General features: G+C 41.2%; 1 long non-coding RNA gene across 1 annotated transcript; it reads left to right on the forward strand.

Annotated features, from left to right (window-relative positions):
* Window positions 1-3347: 3347 nt before the first annotated feature.
* LOC137760827 (uncharacterized) lies at window positions 3348-21960 on the forward strand. Its single transcript, XR_011073369.1, has 3 exons — window positions 3348-3543; window positions 3735-3803; window positions 21716-21960. It is a non-coding gene; the product is annotated as an uncharacterized lncRNA (long non-coding RNA).
* The last annotated feature ends 1315 nt before the right edge of the window (window positions 21961-23275 follow it).

The raw sequence follows: 23275 nt of genomic DNA on the forward strand, positions 1-23275 counted from the left end.
CTAAGCCCGTGCGCCACAACTACTGAAGGCCGTGCGCTCTAGGGCCCACGTGCCGCAACTACTGAGCCTGCGGTCTAGAGCCCGAGAGCCACAGCTACCGAGCCCACGAGCCACAGCTACTGAAGCCGCGCACCTAGAGCTTGTGCTCCACAACAAGAGAAGCCACTGCAATGAGAAGCCCACACACCGCAACAAAGAGTAGGCCCCGCTTGCAGCAATTAGAGGAAGCCCACGTGTAGCAAAGAAGACCCAATGCAACCAAAAATAAATAAATCAAATAAATAAATTAAAAAAAAAAAAAAAGAAACACCATACATTGACCCAAAGGAACGGAAATTAAAATTGCCCTTTTGTATAGACTTCTACACTTGGCCATTTCCTGCTGGAGCACGACACAATTCCATTTCTTTTAGACAACAACCCGGTTTCTGTTTTAGAACCAACAGAACCATTGTCCATGCCTGATGTTTGCTTTATTATATAAAAAGCTTTTTGAAAAAAAATTGTAAAGTGTTCTCTGCTTCTGGCCATACCTAAGTACGATTAAATAGAATGATCTCATAACTGAGGTCTTGGGTCATCATTTAGAGCAGTCGTTTTCCATCATTCAGCATCCTGAGGGCCTACTATGTGTTGGTGGCTTTTCTATCCTGTTACAGGCATAGGCGTGTGAGGTCTCTGGAGAGAGTTAGAGCTTTTTTGCCTCCAAACTGGCTTGTTCTACAGTAGTTTTCTTTCCTTCCCCAGGGAATCACCACTTCTTTTCCTTTCTCTTCTTCTCAGCAGAGTTCCAATCAACTGAAGCTGCCATGAAAATAAGTGAGATATTACTAATTTTGCATTTTCTCTTCGGCAGCTTTACTCCTTCATTTTAGCAGAGCTGTGGGCCAGGAGAGCTACAGGGCTAGGATGATGCTGAAAGGCTATAAGTTGATCAGGTCTGTCTGGGTAAAAAAATAACTTATGTCTAGGCACAATTAGTTTGTATACTTTTCCTCAATGAGATTATACATTTTGCAGATTCTCTACAAGAATAGCATCCTTGGGCTTCCCTGGTGGTGGCACAGTGGTTAAGAATCCGCCTGCCAATGCAGGGGACACGGGTTCGAGCCCTGGTCCGGGAAGATCCCACGTGCCGCGGAGCAACTAAGCTAGTGTGGCACAACTACTGAAGCCCATGCGCCTAGAGCCCATGCTCCACAACAAGAGAAGCCACCACAGTGAGAAGCCCGCACACCACAACGAAGAGTAGACACCACTCGCATCAACTAGAGAAAGCCCGCGCGCAGCAGCGAAGACCCAACGTAGCCAAAAAAAAAAAGAATAAATAAAATAAATTAATTTAAAAAAAGATAGCATCCTTTCCATAGGAACACCCCAATACATGTTGTTCATAACTAACATCTCACAGGAAGAACCAGGTCAGGAAAAGTGTTACTGAAACTGCAGGACTGAGCATGGCACAAAAATGAATGTTAATAAAGGGAAATGTGTTGCTAGACCATTGTATCCAGAAAAATGGATTTATCACTGGGCTAAAATTTTTTAAAAATTGCCTGGTCAAAAAAATACTTTTAATTCTAAGCACTGAACAATAAACCATAGTGCCTAAACCATGTGAGTTCTTCTGACAGCTGTTTTACTCCAATTGTTCAGGGATTTTGCTGGAATCCAAGTGGTTTTCCAAGAGAATTGATGGTTTCCTGACCATCAATCACCCTCACAAGGCTGTTCACCCTCTCTTGAAATCAAGAGAAGGGTGAGTGTTAATTTGCATTCTCTTAGGCTCCTAGAATTCTCTCTCTGTCCAGTAGTGTTTGATGAGGTCCAAATATTCATTTTGGTCACACAGATCACAAGGATCATATGAAATTAGAAAATTGTCTTGGTAGGAAGAGGTAAAATCATGCCACCCTACAAGCTAACACTGACATACATCTGGGATCTCAAAATTGCTGAATAGGCAGTGTTTGAAAGGAGAAAAGAAAAACGCTAAAATGAAAAAATTTTTAGCTGCTTGTCCAATGACATATTTTTGCCATGCTTCGTGTTACAAAGCAGAGTCGAAGCTTGGTATCATTTTAAGGGGCGGGGGGAGTGTAAAGCTATAAGTGAGGCAAAAGAAATGAATTTGAAGGACAGGAAAGCACACATCCTCTTGGACCCCTGTCTCTAGGATGGAAAATGACTTTGCAGTAGCGCTTTCTGTGCAGTCAGAAGGGAACTTGTTTCCCAGCTGTTCTGCTGTATTTTCTTTATTAGTCTTTGCTCCCACGGTCTAAAAGCAAATACCGGATCTTAGCGCCTACAGTCCTGGTGGAGAACTGCACTTTCCGAGTGACTCATAGGCCAGAGCAAACCACCTACTGTACCAGCTGGACATGTACCACGTCGGCTGCCCAGAGCAGCTTCTGCTTCAACTTGACCTGGCTTGCTTTGCCTTGGACCGTTGCTATCACCTTCACGGGATAATAACGGTGGGGTTTAAACACGGATACTTTGATTCATTTTTCTTCAAATGTAGCTCTCAGTCACTACTAAGAGATCTTGGAAGACATATTTTATCTTGACTTTCAACTGAGGATGCTTTGAGGCCAACTTAATTGACAATGACATTGTTGAAATTTCTGATGCATGTCCTTTGGTGTGTAAATGATGCATTCCTTGAAAAATATAGGTTGTGGTTCATTTCAGGCTTGGTTATTATTTGCTACTGCTTCATGATAAGTATGAGATGAGCTCCCTTTATTAGCACTTGTCCTTTGAATGGGGTGATCTCTTACCTCTTCTGTCTCCCCCTCACCTCTCCTCTGATCAAAGGCCAGTTCTTGAGATTTCTTTAGAGACAGGAAAAATGTAGTTCCTACCCTCAGAAAGCTTTCTGAACCAGTTGTGGATATTTAACACATAAGAATCATAGAACCACAAAGGAGTACAAAAAAGATGCAATTTCAGAGAAAGGAGAAATTATTTTTGCCTCCACTTGGACCCTAATGCCTGTGCCTTTCGGCCTAGCATTTCACTTGGCTTTAGTATTGTTTCCGAAAAATTGTTCTACTGGATGATAGACACCTTGAGTTGGAGGCTATCTTATATTCATCTTTCTATCTCCTCTCTATTCTAGTACATTCAGCAGCTCCCCCTCCCCCCTCACCTCCTCACCAATCCTTCCACGGGACACAGCTCTGTGCACATAACAGGGCTTGGTAAGCATTTACTGACGTAATTGAATCAGGGAAGGCTTTTTTGAGAAGGTGGAGCTTAGGTTCTGCTTTAGACAGAGAGGGGTCATTGGATGGTGATGGGCTGCCCCTACATGAATCATTTGTCCTGGGCCTTGAGAAGAATTTGAAAAGTCAGAACAGAGTGGAGACGCATGCTTGGTGGAATGATCACAGCAGAACTGAGGGTTAATTTGAAAAAATAAGGGGTCAGGGAGGAGGCCGGCCAAGATGTTTTGGAGCATAATTGTGGTATTAGGGCAGCTCATAAAATAAGAGAGCTTCCAGAGGTGCTGTGGTCGGGATGCGGGCCACATTCATGGTATTTCTTTTTTTCCCTATTTCACACCCAGGACACTGTCTTCTTCTTCAATTGTTCCTTAGCACATTTATTATATTCTTGGCGGTGTCGAGGGGTGGGTGAGGTCTGTTAATATGATTTCATCATTCCTTTCTTTGCATGTGTATGTTTAATTTATTCATCAGTCTGTTTTGGAATTGGTTTGTTTTCAGGAAAGAGGTTGAATGCATTTTGAAAAACTATTTGAAAATTGGATTGACACCTGAAACTAACACAACATGGTAAGTCAACTATACTTCAATTAAAAACAAACAAACAAACAACAACCACAAGAAAATTGGATTGAGAACATTAATGTTTCTTTTTTTTTTTTTCCTTCTTTTCTTTTTTTTTTTTTTTCTGGGAAGAATCCTGGCTGGTTTTGTACAAACACCATGGATGAAAAAAAGATATTCTTTAAAATCAGAAAGATATCTAGCTTGGCAACTGCTTGAGATGGGAAAAGCAGGAAAAAGTAGCAGGTTTGAGGAAATGAGTTTCCTTGTTGACGGTGCTTTTAGGACACTTAGGAAGCGATAGAAAGAGCCATCTGAAGTCAGGGCTTGATTTCAAGAGAATTCGGAGCTGGAAAGAGATTCAGCAGACAACGGTAGTGGTTAGAAGTTGGAGATGGTGTCAGGAGAGCATGTGGAATGGGGTCCTTAACTGGAATCCACGGTGATTTGGTGATTAGGATTCAAGGCTCTATAACCAGCAGAAATTATAAGCAATGGTTTCTATGAGTTTCCACTTGGCGTGCTGGGGGAGACTGTGTCAGTAACTTTGATCAGACTCTGGGAGGTATCCAAAGGTTAACGAATCATTGGTGTAGAATGGGAATAGATAAGAGCGAAAAGGTCAGACTCTGCGGGGAAATCAGCATTTAAGGAGGAAGCAGAGAGGAGACAGGGAAAGAGGTCAAAGAGATAAGGAGGGCAGAAATCTATCTCGGAAGTCAGGAGGATGTGGAGAGCCTGGTGTCTTGAGGGCAGGGAGGAGGGACCATTAGGAAGTCATCGGTGTGACTGGAAGGGGTGTTATGATGAGTAGAGAAGCGAGTCAGGAGCAGGGACTGTAAGTCCAGACTTCTCTTTCTGGAAGGTTGACATTTGACAAAAGTGAATATTTACTGAGTTCCTGAGAAGGGCCGGGACCTGTATCACTCAGTGTAGACACGAATGTGAGCAAGGTAACATAAGCTTTGTGCTTGTGGATCTTAGGGTCTCGTGGGAGAGAGACGCTGATCAAATAGTGACCCAAAGTAAGTGAATCGTCACAAACTGAGTCAGGCTTCGGCAGGAGGAAACACGGTGCCCCGCACGGAACATGACCTCATCTGGGGTCAAAGAAGGGTCCTGAGGAGGTCGGAGCTGAGACCTGAAGGACGAACAGGAGTAAAATAGTTGGGGGTAGGGGCAGGGAGAGGAATATTCCGGGCAACGTGGAAAGAGGGTGGAAAGAGCCAAGGGGCATGACGGGAGTCCCTGCTGGGTCTTTTAAATGATAGGGAGGCTCTAAGTCTGAGAACAATCCGGAGATTGCTGATGTGTGGAGGGTGGAACGCAATCAGTTTTTCGTTTTGCAATCAAGAGTCCAGGTGAGAACTAATGATAGCTTGGACCAGCATCCTGGCAATGAAGGCAAAGAGAAGCAGATGGATTCAAGAACTAGGTTGGAGCTGAAATTAGTGCCAGAAGGTAAGAGGGAGAACACAGTGATTTAGGGACGTCCTGCACAAAGTAAAGTTTTTTTTTCCTCAGTGGCTGAGTGCTGGAGCTTAATTGTAGGTGAGGGAAAGACCAGAGGAGGGAGAACTTGAAGAAATCAAAACCAGCAGGGGATATATGGCAACTAGAATCAGAAACACAGAGCCCTGTAAGGCGAGGATAATGTATAGGTACGTTTATAGTTAGAAAGGAGCCAAGTTGAGGCTTGAAGTCTTGATCCACAAAGAGGGGTTCTGATGTGTTAGGGGTGAGGCTGTAGCCATGGAAACAGTAGGGCAGCGTCAGCTCTGGAGGAGGAGCGGTGTAAGCTCCGAGATGGCTCCTGGAAGGGACATGGTTGCCATCCGTGCACGTGCACAAACATTGCCTCCTTGTCCCTCGCATGAAAGTCCATGATTGTTATTTGTTTGTTTTAATTGTATTTATTGATTGATTTGGCTGCGCGGGTTCTTAGCTGCTTGCGGGATCTTTTTAGTTGCGGCATGCGGGATCTGACCAGGGATCGAACCCGGGTCCCCGGCATTGGGAGCGTGGAGTCTTAGCCACTGGAACACCAGGGAAGTCCCCGCAAAGTCCACGCTTAAGTTTTACAATTGGAAACAGAGTCAGGGAGTTTTAACAGTCCAAATGTCAAGTTGGTATATTGAGCTCTATTAAGCAATCTTCTTTCTCCTGAATCCACGAGGTGGTTTGCTCTACCACTGGGAGCAGGGCTGGTTGGGGGGTTAGAGCAGAGTGAGGAAGGGAGTGATGTACTCAGAGACTTGCTTTACCACTTGGGAGAATTGGGTCACTTTCTTAGAGATGAGGTACCTACACAGCCTGTATTAACAGATGGCATGTTAATTTCCTTTTAATTTTCACAGTGTGGTCCAGCTTTAGGAACACCACTGACTCCAATCTATCTTTAAAAACAGACTCATTTTTTAAAGTTTAATAAGAAAGACACAATGAGAAATTGTGTGTCAGATCTACCAAGCCAAATGTGCTTTTAAAAAAATTTTTAAATTTTATATTGGAGTATAGTTGATTTACAATGTTGTGTTAGTTTCAGGTGTACAGCAGAGTGATTTAGTTATAAATATATCTGTTCTTTATCAGATTCCTTTCCCATATAGGTTATTATAGAGTATTGAGTAGAGTTCCCTGTGCTATACAGTAGGTCTTTGTTGGTTATCTGTTTTATATATAGTAGTGTCAATATGTCAATCCCAATAAATGTGCTTATTTAATGTCCTAATTCAGAAAAAGAACTAGAGTTCATTGGCCTTTGAAAAAAAATGATCTGAAGGGATTAATGTTCATCTCCCCTCCTTTTTTTTAAAAAAAAAAGTATACCTATGGAATACCCATTAGCATGGAGTATGTTTTGATTGCTTTTTTAACACATCAGATTCTTATTGCAGAATCTCTGAGTGAATCTGCATATCTGTGATGTCTCCTATGCTTTTCCAGGTTTGAGTAAAGCTTTGTCACAAAATGACTTTTCTCTATAAATGCATGTTTTTTGAAGATCAGAGAGAGACGTGTGGTCTGAGCGCACCATGTTGATTTAGAAATGAATAGCACAGTACTGGATGGAGGAGTGGCCCTACTCGGCAATTTTGAAATAAATGCAGCTGGAATCATTTTCGATTCAACCCTTGGCAAACCTTCAGTGTGTACGAGAAAAAAAAAAAGCAAGCAAGCAAGCTATGGAAGAGGTTCAAAGGCTATGCTCAGTGGTCATCACCCTATCTCCTAGAATTGCCAGTAAACGACAGGTCAGCTCTGTGTCCTGCTGAGGTCCAGTTAGCACTCGGGGAAGAAATTATTATTATTAAATGAGTTAATACAAATAACTCCTGAGCACAGGGCCTGGTACATTGTATTTAATGAACATTTGGTATTATTGTATTTAAAAATTATTAGTTAGAATTATTCACTTCCTCGGATTCAATTGGAAACACTGAACATTCCTTTCACATGTGAATTCATGTGTAAGAAAGATTCCTATGTGTGCTGGAAAAGGAGGAGGAGGGTTTAGGGAAATTGTCACCAACACTGGACCCGAAAGGGTTATCATCATGGACCACATTTCCTTCCCTACACATGTGGTCTGCTGGTTCTAGACCGAGACATCCAAGTTTTATACTATGCACGTTCAAAGACAACCATTCATCATTGGGAAAGTGTCTTTTACTTCCATCCAGCTTTGAAACATATTTGCGTATTACAAAGTTTTCAAGCAGTCACAATTAACTTGTAGAACCAGATACATTTAGCAGCCGATGAAGTCTCCACCTTCTGGGTCTGATTCCTTTCTGAGTTCCCAGGAAGACGAGATTTTGGAATTATCCTCGTAGGGCTGAATTGGACCTTTGGCGTTTCCTGTTCTATACGGGGAACCAGAAGCTTTCTGAATTATCTCATAGGACGTTTCCTGATCTGTGAATCTTTAGAGCATGAAGATCATGTTTTTCCCTTCATCATCCCCTGATTCTCAGTCTCCAAGGAACACGTGTGTATTTCATTACAACTCCACTGTTTCCCGCATTCAATGATAAATATGTGGGTTACAGTGTACACATTCATACAGAACACCAAAGGTTACCAGTGCAGATTAATTGCTTGTTGCATCATTTTACTGTGGGGCTGATTCACTGAATCAGTTTATTTAGCAATTAAATAATATTAAATAAGGCAACTGTACCAACTTACGCCAGCCCTGGCTTAGCTGACTCTATCACCTCCTCCTTCTAATCAGTAGCTTGATAGGGTTGATCTGTACTCACAGGGATAGGCCTTGACTAGGAGATATAGCGTGAGATTCTTAATGAGACCGTGTCTCTACTAAGGGACATCTAGAACAAGAGGAGTCTATGAACCTAAAAATATAGGCAAGGCTCTCTTGTTAATAAGTCCATTTTTACTTTTAAGGTTTTGCGTGTTCTTCTCTTGCTCTTGTTTACTTGATCCTTTGTTGTTGAGATTACATTGTTTGATTCCTAACTGCAGAATGTGGGTCTCCTGCCCTGTGTCATCCTGATCAGCAAAAGTCATCTTATTTCACTTTAATCGGGTCAAATTACTGACTACAAAGCTCTTTATGTTCAGTTACGAACAGATACATTTAAACTTAAATCAAAGTTAAATTTTGTTTATTAAAAATCGGATGTTTCCAACATTTTACTTTTACAAGTTTCAAATATACAGAAAAGTTGAGAAAACTGTACAGTGATCACCTCCATACCCATCACTTAGAGTCTACAGTTAGCATTTTAGTATATTTATTTGTCATATAACCATCTATTCATCCATCAAGCCATCTTATTTTTTTTTACTTTTTATTTTGAAATAATGTTAGACTTAATAAACATTGCAAAAATAATACAGAGTTCCCAAATATCCTTCACCAGCTTCCCCTAAGGTTAGAATCTTGCAAAACCATAATGCAAGGTTGAAAATTGCATTATGAAATTGCATTATGAAAATTATGAAAATTAACATTAACATAACACTATTTATTCATGAATCTACAGATCTTATTTGAATGTCATCAATTTTCCCACTGATGTCCTTTTTCTGGTGCAAAATCCATCCAGCAGCCCACACTGCATTTACTTGCTGTGTCTCCTAAGCCTCCCCCGATTATGATAGTTCCTCAGTTTTTGTATTTAATAACCTTGCCTCGTTTGAAGTGCACTGGCCATTTATTTTGTTAAACATCCCTCACTTTGGTTGTGTCTGAAGTTTTCTCATGGTTAGACTGAGACTGTGCACTTTTTACAAGAATGTGATTATACAAGAGTGATTATACCTTTCTCAGTTCATTGTATTTGGTGGGAGGGTACGTCACAGCACACTCTCTAATGATTGATTACTGATGCTATCTTTTATCACTTGGTAAGGGGCTGTCTGCCAGGTCTCTCCACTGTAAATTTACTATTTTTCACTTTGTAAATAATAAGTATTTTGGAGGAGATACTTTGAGACCATGCAAATATCCTGCTTCTCCTTAAATGTTCACCTACTCATTGCATTGCAGGATTTTGCCTGCAGCAGTTATTCTGTGGTTCTCAAGTGGCAATTTTCTACATCCTTCATCATTTGCTGGAATTTTAAAAAAATGTTTATTTATTTGGCCGCGCCAGGTCTTAGTTGCAGCATGTGGGATCTTCGTTGCGGCATGCAGGCTCTTAGTTGAGGCATGCGTGCAGGATCTAGTTCCCCAATTGAACCCGGGCCCCTTGCATTGGGAGCGTGGAGTCTTACCCACTGGACCACCAGGGAAGTCCCATTTGCTGGAACTGAACTGTAAGGAAGAGATGTTCCTTCTTCCCCATTTATTTATTTATTCAATTATTTACTTATATCAGGATGGAGTCAGGGATATTTATTTTATTCTTTGGGTTCTAATCCAATATTATAATTATTTATTTTGTGGCTCAAGTTGTCTCAGTTTGATCATTGACTGCTCCTTTTGGATTAGCTCCTGAGTCCTTTTAACATGGCCCGGCATTTGGGGGAGCATTTTCTTACTTTCTGGCACTGCAAGATGTTGCAAGCTCACTTTGTATTTTCCCTCTTTTTTCTAAGGAGCTTTGGCTTCTTTAATTGGAGAATGGTGTTTAGAAAGCAAGATCTGGGCACTAAGTGTGCTTGTTGTTATGGGGGTGTCATTGCTTTCAGGCCGTCTCAGCAGATGGAGCTAGGACATATATGTAGATTAACACCTATACATATCTACATTTCTGTATTTATCCATCTCTGTGAGTATATATGTGCATATATTCATTTATATCTATATGAAATCATGAATTCATACTTATGCCTTTAGTCCAATTCAGCACCATAGGTTCATTCTGGACTTCCTCTTTATTAGTAATTTCTCTCTCCAGCAGTGAAAAAATTGGTTCTCATTATCCGCAATATATTTACTTATTCATTCAGCCCTAGCATACACATAAAGTAGTTTTGGAATTGCTAAACCATACCTCCGTGAGAAACACATTTACTAACCCACGTACAATATCTGTATACAGTTCTTTTTGTCTTTAGCATTCTAGCTTATAGACAAAATACTCTTTTCCAAAGTTCCTTAGCTTAGTTCTTTTCTTCACCACCCTCTTCAGTGTGATTGTGTTACTCATTTCTAGTACGATTAGGTTCATTTGTTACTGTTTGTATTCCATTTGGGGTTTCCTCCACATCTTGATTGATTTTATTTTATTTTTTACTTTTTAAAATATTTACTTGTTTATTTGACTGTGCTGGGTCTTAGTTTTGGCATGCAGGATCTAGTTCCCTGAGCAGGGAAGTACCTTGATTGATTTTAAATATTTATATTTATTATTTGGTAGGGGCAATATGGGAAACTTTGCTGCGATTCTAAAGTCAGGGCTGTGTAGAAATACACGCTCTTTCCACTGAATTCCATCTACTCCTTGCAGGTAACCAGTCTCATTTGTTTCTGATTTATCCTTCCTATGTTTATTTTACAGAAATGAGCAAATCCATGAACATTTCCACACATTCTTTCCTTTCTCACATGAATCTTACTTTTTGAGGTGCTTCACAGTAAGTTGCAGCCATCAGTATACTTCGCCCCTGAACACTTCAGCATATCCATCATTAACTAGAGTTCAATTTTCATGTATGGTTACATTTCTCTCTTTATTTCTTTTAAGGTAAAATTCACATGCAATAAAATGCACGAATCTTAAGTGTACCACTGGGTAAGTTTTGACAGATGTATGCACTTGTTAATGCAAACCCCTAACAAAATGTACAACACTTACCGTAACCTCATAGTGTTCCCTCAGATGCCTACCTCCTGCTCCAGCCTCTGAGACAACTGGTATTCTCACTTTTTTCCACTGTTGGTTGCTTTGGCCTGTTCTGGAACTTCATATAAATGGAACCATATCATTGTATTCTTTTGTGTAAAGCCTCTTTCACGCAGCCCAATGTTTTTGAAATACATCCATGTTGCAGTATTTATTGCTGTTACTGCTGGTAGAGTTCCATTGTTTAAACATACCACAGTTTATTGGTAATCAAGTTTTGAAATGCAGGGATAAAAAGTGAAGGTTTCCTGTGTATGTGCAGTTAGCCTTTTTTCATCTGGTTCTTCAGATTCTTCTGGTGTTACAGGGCCCATGCTCCATGCATTTTAAATTATTTTAAATAATTCAGCTCTATACATACTGCCTTTTGCATAAATGCATGGTGTTTTTCTGTCAAAAAGCTCAGTGTTAAAAGATGATTAGACTCTCTCTGTATAGGCCGATAAATATCCCTTATGATATTTAATGTTGAAAAATTCATCCAACAAAAATCTGGTTCAGTAATTATTTCTTGAACATGTATTATATGCAAGTTACTGTGTTGGGCGTTTGGGAATACAGGCATGAAGCAGACAGAGGGCTGTTTGGTGGATATTTTAGGGCACTCAAGATACATGAGGATGCCATCAGAGAGAACTTTCCTTGAAGACTCTCAATCATCATCTTGTTGGTTTCCTCCAAATCTCATGAGACATGCAGTAATCGTCAAAACCAGTAGTTCTGATGGTAACACCGTGCGTTGGTGTTTGTAGCTGTGGTGCAAGCTCTGGGTTGTGGACTGGGAACAGGGAACAAGTGAGACCAAAATGAAACCCAACATAGGGCCCAGAGCTCTATGGCCAAGTGGAAGATGGCACTGGGAAGCATTTAGTCCCCTGGCACCAACTCTCAGCTCTGGAGGCAGCTGCCAAGATGCGATGGGAGCAGAGTCAGGGCTGAACCGGCAAACCAGTGCTGTACCCAGCTTGATTTCATGGGGTGGAGGGGGGCATACACAGTCAGTATCCGTATAAAGCGACAGGCCCCTTCACCTCTTATACGTGCACAAAATAAGGTAAAAGGGTGGCTAAATAATTTGCTGGGGGACACACCATGGAAGGCACCCAGTGGATGCTGAATTTAGTTGAATAGGTGTGTCCATTTATTTTTGTTTTTATTTTCATTACTCTAGGACATGGGTCAAAAAAATCTTGCTGCAATTTATGTCAGAGTGTTCTGCCTATGTTTTCCTCTAAGAGTTTTATAGTGTCCGGACTTAGGTCTTTAATCCATTTTGAGTTTATTTTTGTGTATGGTGTTAGGGAGTGTTCTAATTTCATTCTTTTACATGTAGCTGTTTTACAGTTTTCCCAGCTACATGTGTCCATTTAAACCTCTCTCCCTCTCTTTCTCTTAAAAATCTTTTTGAGTAAACTGTAAGAAATTTTTGGTAGAATACAGTAACTTCTAAACTTGGAAATGGTACATTCTTTTTTAATAAAAAAATACAAACTGAAATGGAAATGACTTTCTTCCAAAACACTTTAAGGAAACATATTATCATGTGGAATCTCATTTTGAATGAATCAGAGTACAGTAAATCTCCAAATATCCACTTAGCTGTCTGCTGTGGTTTCCTAAACAGGAAAATGACTTCAGCAAGATGGTCTTTTCCCCTGGATCCACAGCAGGCAGCTTTCTGTGCTGCTCTGAAAACATTTTAATTCTTCCCCAAGTACCATGTTTCTTGGAATTATTCACCGGAAACTAATAGTATTCCGAGTTTTAAAGTCATTCCAACCACAAGTGACTTTGTAATAGTGCTTAGCAGTAGTATAAAAAGGGATCGAGCACAGTTTACGACAGCATTAGTCACATTTGCACATAGTAACCCCCACGCAAAGATGTGTGTTTCTATTCCACTGTGGTCACTGAACGGATGTACTGGGTTCTTGACAACACCCAAGATAAATCAGTACAATGTGTTGGATGGTGTTAAGTGCTAGGGGAAAAAAAAAGTAGGCAAGGACAGAATCTTAAGCATGCTGGGCTGGAGGCAGGAAGGCAGTTGAAATGATATATGGAGTGGTCAGGGAAGGCATCATGGAGGAGGTGACATTTGAGTCAAGACCTCGATAGTATGTGAGTCATATGGGCATCTGGGGAAGAACATTCCAGGCAAAGGGAAGAGTATGTACAAAGACCCTGGGGCAGGTGTGTGCCTGAGGAACACAAGGGCACAGCTAGAATGTAGTGACCAATGGGGAGAGTAGTTGGGGATGAGGATAGAGATGGAACAGGGGCCACATCATAAAAAGCCTCCGGGTAAAGACTTTGGCTTTCACTCTTAATGATGGAGGACGCCACGGGAGGTTTTTGAGCTGAGAAGTGACACGACCTGAATTGTGTCTTAGCACCCGAAGCAGAGAGAGCAATTAAGAGGCTCTATTGAACCAGAGAAAGAAGAACAGAAATTCTCCTGAAGAAGGGAAAGACTGTTCCCAATGTTTAGAGACAGGTCAGGTCTCCCCAAAGAAGAAAAAATAATGCACGGTAATTGTTCAGATAACTGAGCGTTTGGGGATTAAATGTGTGATGTTATTTTTAAAAGATAGCATTTAAAAAACAATGCCCTGCTCTTGGTTTTTTGTTGTATCTTTCAGAGCACACCATGGGGAAAGATAAGAAAGCATCGCCTTCCAAGTACAGCACTGAATTAGAAGACCTTGTTTCCACTTTTGGTCTTATTTTGACCTTGTAATATCCTAGGGCTGATGACATAATCTTTCTGAGCTTTAGTTTCCTCAGTGGAGACATCATTATTAATTACTTTATGGAATTACTATGTCAGTTAGTAACACATCAATAATCTGATGGTCATAAAGTAACTCTGAGTGTCTTTGAAATCCACATGACATAGAACTGTGGTGGGGACCCATTAGTGTCGTTATTATAAGAAACACATGATATTTTAGCATGAAAAACGTTCACGGACAGGAAAAACCGCGGGCGGGCAGGAGGAGACTGGTGTGAATTTGGAAAGAAATGGGTGGTAAGAGGGATGACATTTAATTTCAGGACATTTCAATGTATCCGACCAGGGATTTTGCAATGCTACTTATAAAGGGACGGACATTTTAGGAGAATGAAGGAAAAAGAGATAGTGTGTGTACTTTAGTACATCACCTCCTGGTGCCAGAATATGGCACTCAGTACATGTGACACCTTCTCCCTTATTAATACTCTGTTCTTATATCTGACTAGGATAACTTGTATTTTTTAAATTTTTAATTAAATTTTTGTTTTATATTGGAGTATAGTTGATTTACAATGTTGTGTTACTTTCAGGTGTACAGCAAAGTGATTCATTTATACATATACACATATCCATTCTTTTTCAGATTCTTTTCTCATATAGGTTATTACAGAATATTGAGTAGAGTTCCCTGTGCTGTACAGTAGGTCTTTGTTGATCATCTATTTTATATATAGCAGTGTGTATATGTTAATTCCAGACTCCTAATTTATCCCTCCCACCCCACTTTCCCCTTTGGTAACTGTAAGTTTGTTTTTGAAGTCTGTGAGTCTGTTTCTGTTTTGTAAAGAAGTTCATTTGTATCATTTTTTTAGATTCCACATATAAGTGACATCATATGATATTTGTCTTTCTCTGTCTGACTTACTTCACTCAGTATGACAATCTCTAGGTCCATCCATGTTGCTGCAAATGGCATTATTCTATTCTTTCTTATGGCTGAGTAATATTCCGTTGTATATACGTACCACATCTTCTTTATCCATCCGTCTGTCGATGGGCATTTAGGTTGCTTCCATGTCCTGGCTATTGTAAATAGTGCTGCAATGAACATTGGGGTGCTTGTATCTTTTCAAATTATGGTTTTCTACAGGTATATGCCCAGGAGTGGGTTTGCTGGATCATATGGTAGTTTGATTTTTAGTTTTTTAAGGAACCTCTATACTGTTCAGATAACTTGTATTTTTGTGCAGCATGTTCAAAACACTGGCAAGGTTGACCTCTAACACGTATGCCATGGATAATTGTAGGCATATTGAAATGTGTGATATTTGTTTTCCTTATTACACATTAATTTCTCAAAGAAAACTGTGAAATCTCATATAATTGGCTGCAACTTTGGATGAATAATGAGGTGGACCACGGTGTATCTTTCTTCCTTCCTTCCTTCCTTTCTTCCTTTCCTTTTTTTTTTTTTTTTAAGTAATTCAGAAAGACTTTATTCTGTTTTGCTATCTTTTAAAGCAGGATTATCTGTCCAAAGAGTCTAGAAAATTACCTCTACTGTTCCCAGCTGATTTTGTCTGGACTGTTTCTGTGAGATGGTGGCTTTTTCTTAAAGACACAGGATAACTGATGTGACCTTGGCTCTGAGGAGGGCACCAAAGGACTTCTATGAATTGGGGTCAAGATGTCTGTTGCTCTGACAGGGCCCCTTAACTGCTTTGTTCATTCCTTCAACAGCTATTTTTCAATCATATACTATGTTGGGTGCTGCAGGGCGTAAAAAAGATGACTAAGACACGGTCCCTATCGCCAATGAGCTTATAATCTAACAGGGAAATAACTCTCAGATCAGGCAGTTGGTGATATGTGTCATGAGCGGTCATGAGCGGTTGGGGGGGTGGAGACAGTCCCTGCAGCTCGGAGGATCAGGGCTGCTTTGTGGAAGAGCTGATGTCTGAGCAGCTGGCCGGCAGTGCATTCAAGTTGAAGGAATAAAGAAGCCAAGTGATGGTTGGGTAACGCTTCTCAGAGGGGTTGCACCTGCCAGGTGGGACTTCCTGGGCACAGAGAAGACAAGAGGAGGACATTACAGGCCAAGAGCCAGTCCTGAAACCTGATGGGTGTGTTACAGAGGGGTGGCCATCAGTTATCCTGGAGCGAGGGAGTTCCAGGAGAAAAACCTGGCCAAGTAGATTTGGGCCGGATTTTGTGGGATCTTAGTTCCCAGACCGGGGATCGAACCCCTGCCCCCTGCATTGGAACTGCAGAGTCTTAACCACTGGACTGCCAGGGAAGTCCCTGGATTTTGTCTTTGAAAGTCAGGCCGAGGAGTTTGCAGACAGTGGGGGGTACTAACGATCTCTGAGTTGAGCCGTGACATTTGCAAAGGGCATTTTGGGGACACGAAGCCAGCAGTGATATATGGGATAAACTCGAGGGTGAAGGAAAGCCGAAATGTGGAGGCTCTTGTAATAGTATTAGAGGTGAGGAGAGACGATCAGTGGGGAGTGAACATACCAGGAGAGACGAGCAGGGATGAGATGTCAAAGAGGAAAATGAACACGACTTGGGTCTTTGAACTGTGAAAAGCCATCCAAATATCAGGGATTATTGAAGGGAAGGAAGGGGTAACGATTTCTCCAAGGGGTTGAATCAATGTGAAGCTGGAATAGGGAACATCCTGGAATAGGGAAGTTGAGAGACGTCATCTCAACCTGGAGAATTATCATCAACTCAAATGACCTGGGTCGTGGAGACCAGCCTGCTCTAGGTTGGGTCCCTTGAGCCCTCTAGGTGTGTGATTAATGGGACCGTGGTGTTTCTCAACTCCTCATCCGCTTAGAGCCATCTAATCTTGACGAACGTGATCAGATGTCTGGCTCCTGCCGTATGGATGGATTTCCACGGGTTGTCTGTGTCAGCTTGGAAGTGAATGTTTGTACAGCTTTGGTGGAGAATAAAGGTCATGTATATACGTGCTCATTTCTAAATGGGCTGTAATTATATTCACAACCCAGGACTCCATGACTCACCTCTGCCCTTATTAACTCCACCCAATGAACTGCCTCTTTCATTCAAATATGAAGTCACTCCATCCACTTTTTAAATCTTGGCAGAGATTTAATGATAACTCTTTTTTTCGAAGGGAATCTAGAAGTTTGAATGCCACCCTCTCATGAGAGTCCCCAGAGGGAGAAACATCCGCTCCCCAGACATGAGCTGGTTCTGTATTTCTCTCTGAGACCCAGTGATTTCCACATCATCCTTGGAGGTGAGGAGAAGGGCAAAAGGACCTTACATAGTGAGTAGGTTTGACACATTGAACTTCAACCAAAGATCAAAAAGCATAGTGGAGGGCTTCTCTGGTGGCACAGTGGTTAAGAATCCGCCTGCCAATGCAGGGGACACGGGTTCGAGCCCTGTTCTAGGAAGATCCCACATGCCAAGGAGCAACCAAGCCCATGCGCCACAACTACTGAGCCTGCGCTCTAGAGCCTGCGAGCCACACTACTGAGCCCGCGCGCCACAACTACTGAAGCCCGCGCGCCTAGAGCCCGTGATCCGCAGCAAGAGAAGCCACCGCAATGAGAAGCCCGCGCACCGCAACGAAGAGTAGCTGCCGCTTGCTGCAACTAGAGAAAGCCCACGCGCAGCAACGAAGACCCAACGCAGCCAAAGATAAATAAGTAAATTTATAGAAAAAAAGGATAGTGGTGATTTTGGTTTCTTAATCTAAGTAGATTTAAACTCTTGGCGAGAGGGAAGAGGTAAAACAAATACGAACGTAACATCCTGCTTTTAGCTCTGAGAGAGGCGGTTCACAGGAAAAGGCTATAAATCAGAAGGGGCTAGTAGCTCATCCGTGGTCAGTAAAAGCGACATTTTCCACAGGAGAGTGAGCTGAAGTCGGGGAGGCAGGAAAACATCGGAATCCCTCCAAATTCCTTGTAAACACTAGTCTCCATGCGCACTTGTAGGGTATTTACCATGGTTAGAAGGTTGTTGTCCGCACAAAGCAGACACAGTTTCAGCTCTTTCCATATAATACATCTATTTACCTATCATAGTTGCTAAGGTTATTACAAGCGCTTGCAGATGGGTGTTTAGAATGGATGTGCAAAGCTGTCTTCACAGATACAATCTCTGAAACTAGTATCTTTGGTAATGACACTGAGAGTATTTTTTTTTCTCTGGATAATAATGATTTTCAAAAGACTTTAACCATGAAACACCACAAACAGAAAGTAAGGATTCCCATTTGCTTTAAGATTCACATCTGCTAAATATTCACGGGGTGCTCACACCGGGCTTTCACATATCTTACCTTATTGAGGGACCACAGCAGCCTTGTGAGATGTTTTTATTGCCCCCATTTTTTTTTTTTTTTTTGGCTGCGATGCGCGGCTTGAGGGATCTTAGTTCCCTCAAGGGATCGAACCCGGGCCCCCAGCAGTGGAAGCGTGGAGTCCTAACCACTGGACCACCAGGGAATTCCCTATCATCCCTCCCCATTTTAGAGATAAGGAAACTGAGGCTCAGGGAGGTCACATAACTTCCCTAATCTCCTAGTAGTAAATGGCAGAATAGGGACCGAAACCCAGGTCTTCAGGTTGTAAATGCTCTGCTCTTCCAATACTGCAGCCGTTCCGTGAGAAAAAACCAGACACATCTCTAGGCTGATGGAAAAAAATGTACCTCTACCCTGAAGTGAAGGGAATTTAAAATCCTCTTGACCAATAGACTTCAGAGCTGAGGACCCTTTGGTTTCAAGATCCCTTCTCATCCACCCTTCCCCTTTTGGGGTTTAAGATCCAAAGAGGTTATCGCTTGGAAATCCAGTAAGCAAATCTTAGGAGATTTTCAGGCCAAATTGTAAAACCCATAATGTTTACATGGTCTAGATAAATTTTTATTGTTTATTTATATTTCAGTTTCCTAACTACTGGTAGTAAAACTGCCCTTATATAAACATGACAAAAAATTCCCAACACTCAATAGTATTTTTATCTGCCTACACGGTCTCCAAGCCTTTCCGGCAGTTAAATAATATGTCATCTTCGCTACTACTGTCCTTTCTCACTTGTCCCTGAAATCGGGCAAAAGTCTAAGGTTACCCTGAAGTTAATGATTAAAATCTTCTCTGCGTGGACGTTATTCATCATTTCTTGGGAACCTTCTTGTGTCATCCATTAGTTTCCAGTTCTGAAACAGCCTAGTGAAGATTCTTCAATATCCTGTGATAGTGTAGATTCTTAAACAGCGTGATAGAGATTCTGATCTCTTGAGAATCCCACCTGTGGTGATTAACAATGTTGCGTTAGTTTCAGGTGTACAGCAAAGTGATTCAGTTATACATATACACGTACCTATTCTTTTTCTGTAAATTAAAAAAAAATAAATTTCTTTATTTATTTTTGGCTGCTTTGGGTCTTCTTTGCTGCACGCGGGCTTTCTCTAGTTGCAGCGAGCGGAGGCTACTCTTCGTTGCGGTGCGCGGGCTTCTCATTGCGGTGGCTTCTCTTGCTGCGGAGCACAGGCTCTAGGCGCGCCGGCTTCAGTAGCTGTGGCACGCGGGCTCAGTAGTTGTGGCTCGCGGGCTCTAGAGTGCAGGCTCAGTAGTTGTGGTGCATGGGCTTAGCTGCTCCGCGGCATGTGGGATCTTCCCGGACCAGGGCTCAAACCCATGTGCCCTGCATTGGCAGGCGGATTCTTAACCACTACACCACCAGAGAGATCCCCATGTATCTATTCTTAATGGCTTTTTACCTAATGAACCACCTTGTTGGTCTCTACTTTTGAACACTTCCCCCTCTTAATTGGTAGCCGTGATGGTCAAGGCCAATTCCTCCTTTACCACGTTACTCTTCAACCAGCACCTTAGTTCAAGGGAACTACCTTCTGAAGAAAGGTTCAGAAACACACAGATTTCTACCAAAAGACATTTCTATTATTTTTTATCCCATGCCTGCGTTAATGCATTTTTCTACACATAATTCTTTTTATCATCCAGTCTCTTGTGATTCATTCAAAAGAAACCTAGAGCCAAATCAAGTTTTTGAACACATATTTCTAAGCAGTGTTTTGTGAAAGCTGACCTATTTTAAGATCACCCAAAGGTTATTTCAGGTCAGTGAATAAGAATATGTTAATGAACAGCAGAGGATGCATTTGTTGATTTTTAAAAGAGAACTCAGATTTGGGGTGATTTTACGTTTTTCTTCAGTGATTCATAATCAGTTTTGCAATTTGAAAGCAGTTTATGAGTCATGCAGTTTATGAATCTGTCGTCACGTCCTTGGGAAAGGGCTCCCTTTCCTTATGGCTTTTTAAAGTTTAATTCAGTTATCTGAAAGCTGTCATCTTAACCTCATTTGTCCTACTTCTTGAGAAATTTCACCTTTATTAGTGGGTAAGAAGGCCTAGAGACTAGTGATGTAAATTATCTGAAACATCCCTGTTCTGGCCTTATAAGTCACAGTTGAATGGATAGTTGTTTTGAAAAAACCCTGTAAAAATACCACTCCTAGTTTTTTTCCCCAAGTTCTAAATATGAATTCTCTGTTTTCAGTTATCTTGTTTCTGCCTCTGCATGCAATAAACTCTAGCCACCTGTAGGACAGTTGGGCCATACGGCCTTTTGCTAGGATGAAAAAGCAGATTTAACTGAAATTCTTCAAAAAAAACAAAACACCCTCTGACAAGCAAGGCCCTGGAGAAAAGAAAATAGGCCTGACCGGTCATTTACAGTATCTCTGGATTCCGTTTTTGATCAGGAAATCAGATCAACACCCTTGCAGGGAAAGGTTCACTTGGTCACAGGTGGGGCACTTTAGTTAAAGTGTCTATTTCTTAGTCCATATTAGGCAACAGGAACTGGATGAAAGGCATTTATTTTTCATTCTGTGTCATTCAACCATAAATGACTCAGTTCTGATATTATTTACCACGCTCCACTGAACTCCTAGGAGAGGCAGCTGGATGGCACATGTAATGCTGATCTTATACTCTCAGTAGAGAAGGCAGTGAGTGACTAGTAAAGGGGGTACTTTTTCCTTAAGATATTAATTTAATAGCTGACTCACATCCCAGGGACTTGATTGACTCCTCAAATGCTTCATTTCTAAAATAATATGGGCTTAATCTAAGTAATTTTACTGTCACCCCTGGCAAAGCTTATTGAAGTTTAAGGGGGATTTTTTAAAAGTCACATTTGAAACCACATGGGATTGGAGAAACAAATGATTTAGTAGCAGCAAAAAATGCAAAAGTAGTATGAAATGTTAATCTAGCATTTGGAATGTCACCAGATCTCATTATTATTACTTTTTTAAAATAGACTATTTGTTACAGCAGTTTTGGGCGCACAGCAAAACTGAGCAGAAAGTACAGGAAGGCCATGTGCCCCCTGACCCCTCACATGCACAGCCTCCTCCACCATCAGCATCCCTCACCGGAGTGGTACCTTTGTTACAACCGATGCACCCACACTGACGCATCATAATCACCCAAAGTCCATAGTTTATATTAGAGTTCACTCTTGGCGTTGGACAAATGTATATAAAGATATGTATCTACCATTGCAGTAGCACATAGAGAGGTTTTACTGCCCTCAAAACCTCTGTGCTCTGCCTATTGAGATCTTATTTTTTTTTTTTTAGTTTTAAATTTAATGATCTAAAAATGAGTTAAAATCTAAAAATTTTAAAAAGCACAAGAATCCAAGTGTTTAACTTAAATGTAATGGTTGTTAAAAATCATTAATATTTTTACTTAAAGCATATAATATTAAATGTTAAATGTCAACATTCATATTAAGATTTCATTAATTCAGAACATGTGTCTGAAATTTACCTTTGCAGTAGCCATGAAAAAAAATCTGTCTGCTGGGCTTCCCTGGTGGCGCAGTGGTTGAGAATCTGCCTGCCAATGCAGGGGACACGGGTTCGAGCCCTGGTCTGGGAAGATCCCACATGCTGCAGAGCGACTAGGCCCGTGAGCCACAATTGCTGAGGCTGCGCGTCTGGAGCCTGTGCTCCGCAACAGGAGAGGCCGCGATAGTGAGAGGCCTGCGCACCGCGATGAAGAGTGGCCCCTGCTTGCCGCAACTAGAGAAAGCCCTCACACAGAAACGAAGACCCAACACAGCCATAAATAAATAAATAAAATTAAAAAAACAAAAAATCTGTCTGCTAAGTACGTTAAATAGTTTAAATGCCTGAGAAGCTTTCGGCCGAGGGACAACACCAACTATTACCAATCCCCTGCCACTGGAACTTAGCTAAAATTAAGTAAGCCAACAATAATAACAAAGGACAGAAAAATCTCTGAACAATCTCTAAATATTAGGGAAACAAAATTTCTAGTATTTCTTAATTACACACATTTCTAAATAACCCAGGAGTCAAAGAAGAAATCACAGTGGGAATTAGAAAGTATTTTGAACTAAATGAAAATGAAAACACAGTATATCAAAATTTGTGTCGTGGGGACTTCCCTGATGGTCCAGTGGTTAAGAATCTGCCTTCCAATGCAGGGGATGCAGGTTTGATCCCTGGCTAGGGAACTAGGATCCCACATGTCGCGGGGCAACTAAGTCTGCGTGCTCTAGAGCACGTGCGCCACAACTGGAGAGCCCGCGCGCCACAACTACTGAGCCTGCACGCTGCAGCAAAATCCAGTGTGCAGCAACGCAACCAAATAAATACATAAATATATAAATAAATAAATATATTTTTTAAAAAATTTGTGTCATGCAGCCAAAGCAGTGTTTAGAGGGAAGCTTATAACATTAAATACATATATTAGAAAAGAAGTGTCTAAAATTCATGATCTAAGATTCCACCTTAAGAGACTAGAAAAAGACAAGCAAATTAAACCAAACATAAGCATAAGAAAAGAGAAGAGTGGAAGCTAAATGAAATAGAAAATGGTAAACAATAGAGAAAAATCAATGGAGCCAATAGCTGGTTCTTTGAAAAGGTTAATTAAGTTGATAAACCCCTAGCCAGAATGATCAAGATTAAAAAAGAAGAAGGAAAGCACAAATTACCAATATCAGGAATGACATGGTTCCTGCAGATAATAAAAGGATTATAAGAGAATATTTTGAACAATTTAAGGCCAAGAAATTTGATAACTTATGAAACAGACATTCTTTGAAAGATACAAGTTACTGAAACTGACACAAGAAGAAACAGAAAAATCTCATATTGATTAAATAAATTAAATTTGTAATTTTAAAACTTCTGACAAGAAGACACTGGGCCCAGAAGACTTCATTAAAGAATTCTATCAGGGCTTCCCTGGTGGCGCAGTGGTTAAGAATCCGCCTGCCAATGCAGGGGACATGGGTTTGATCCCTGGTCCGGGAAGATCCCACATGCTGCGGGGCAACTAAGCCCGTGCACCACAACTACTGA

The sequence above is a fragment of the Eschrichtius robustus genome, chromosome 3, assembly GCF_028021215.1.
Source record: "Eschrichtius robustus isolate mEscRob2 chromosome 3, mEscRob2.pri, whole genome shotgun sequence".
NCBI lineage: Eukaryota > Metazoa > Chordata > Mammalia > Artiodactyla > Eschrichtiidae > Eschrichtius > Eschrichtius robustus.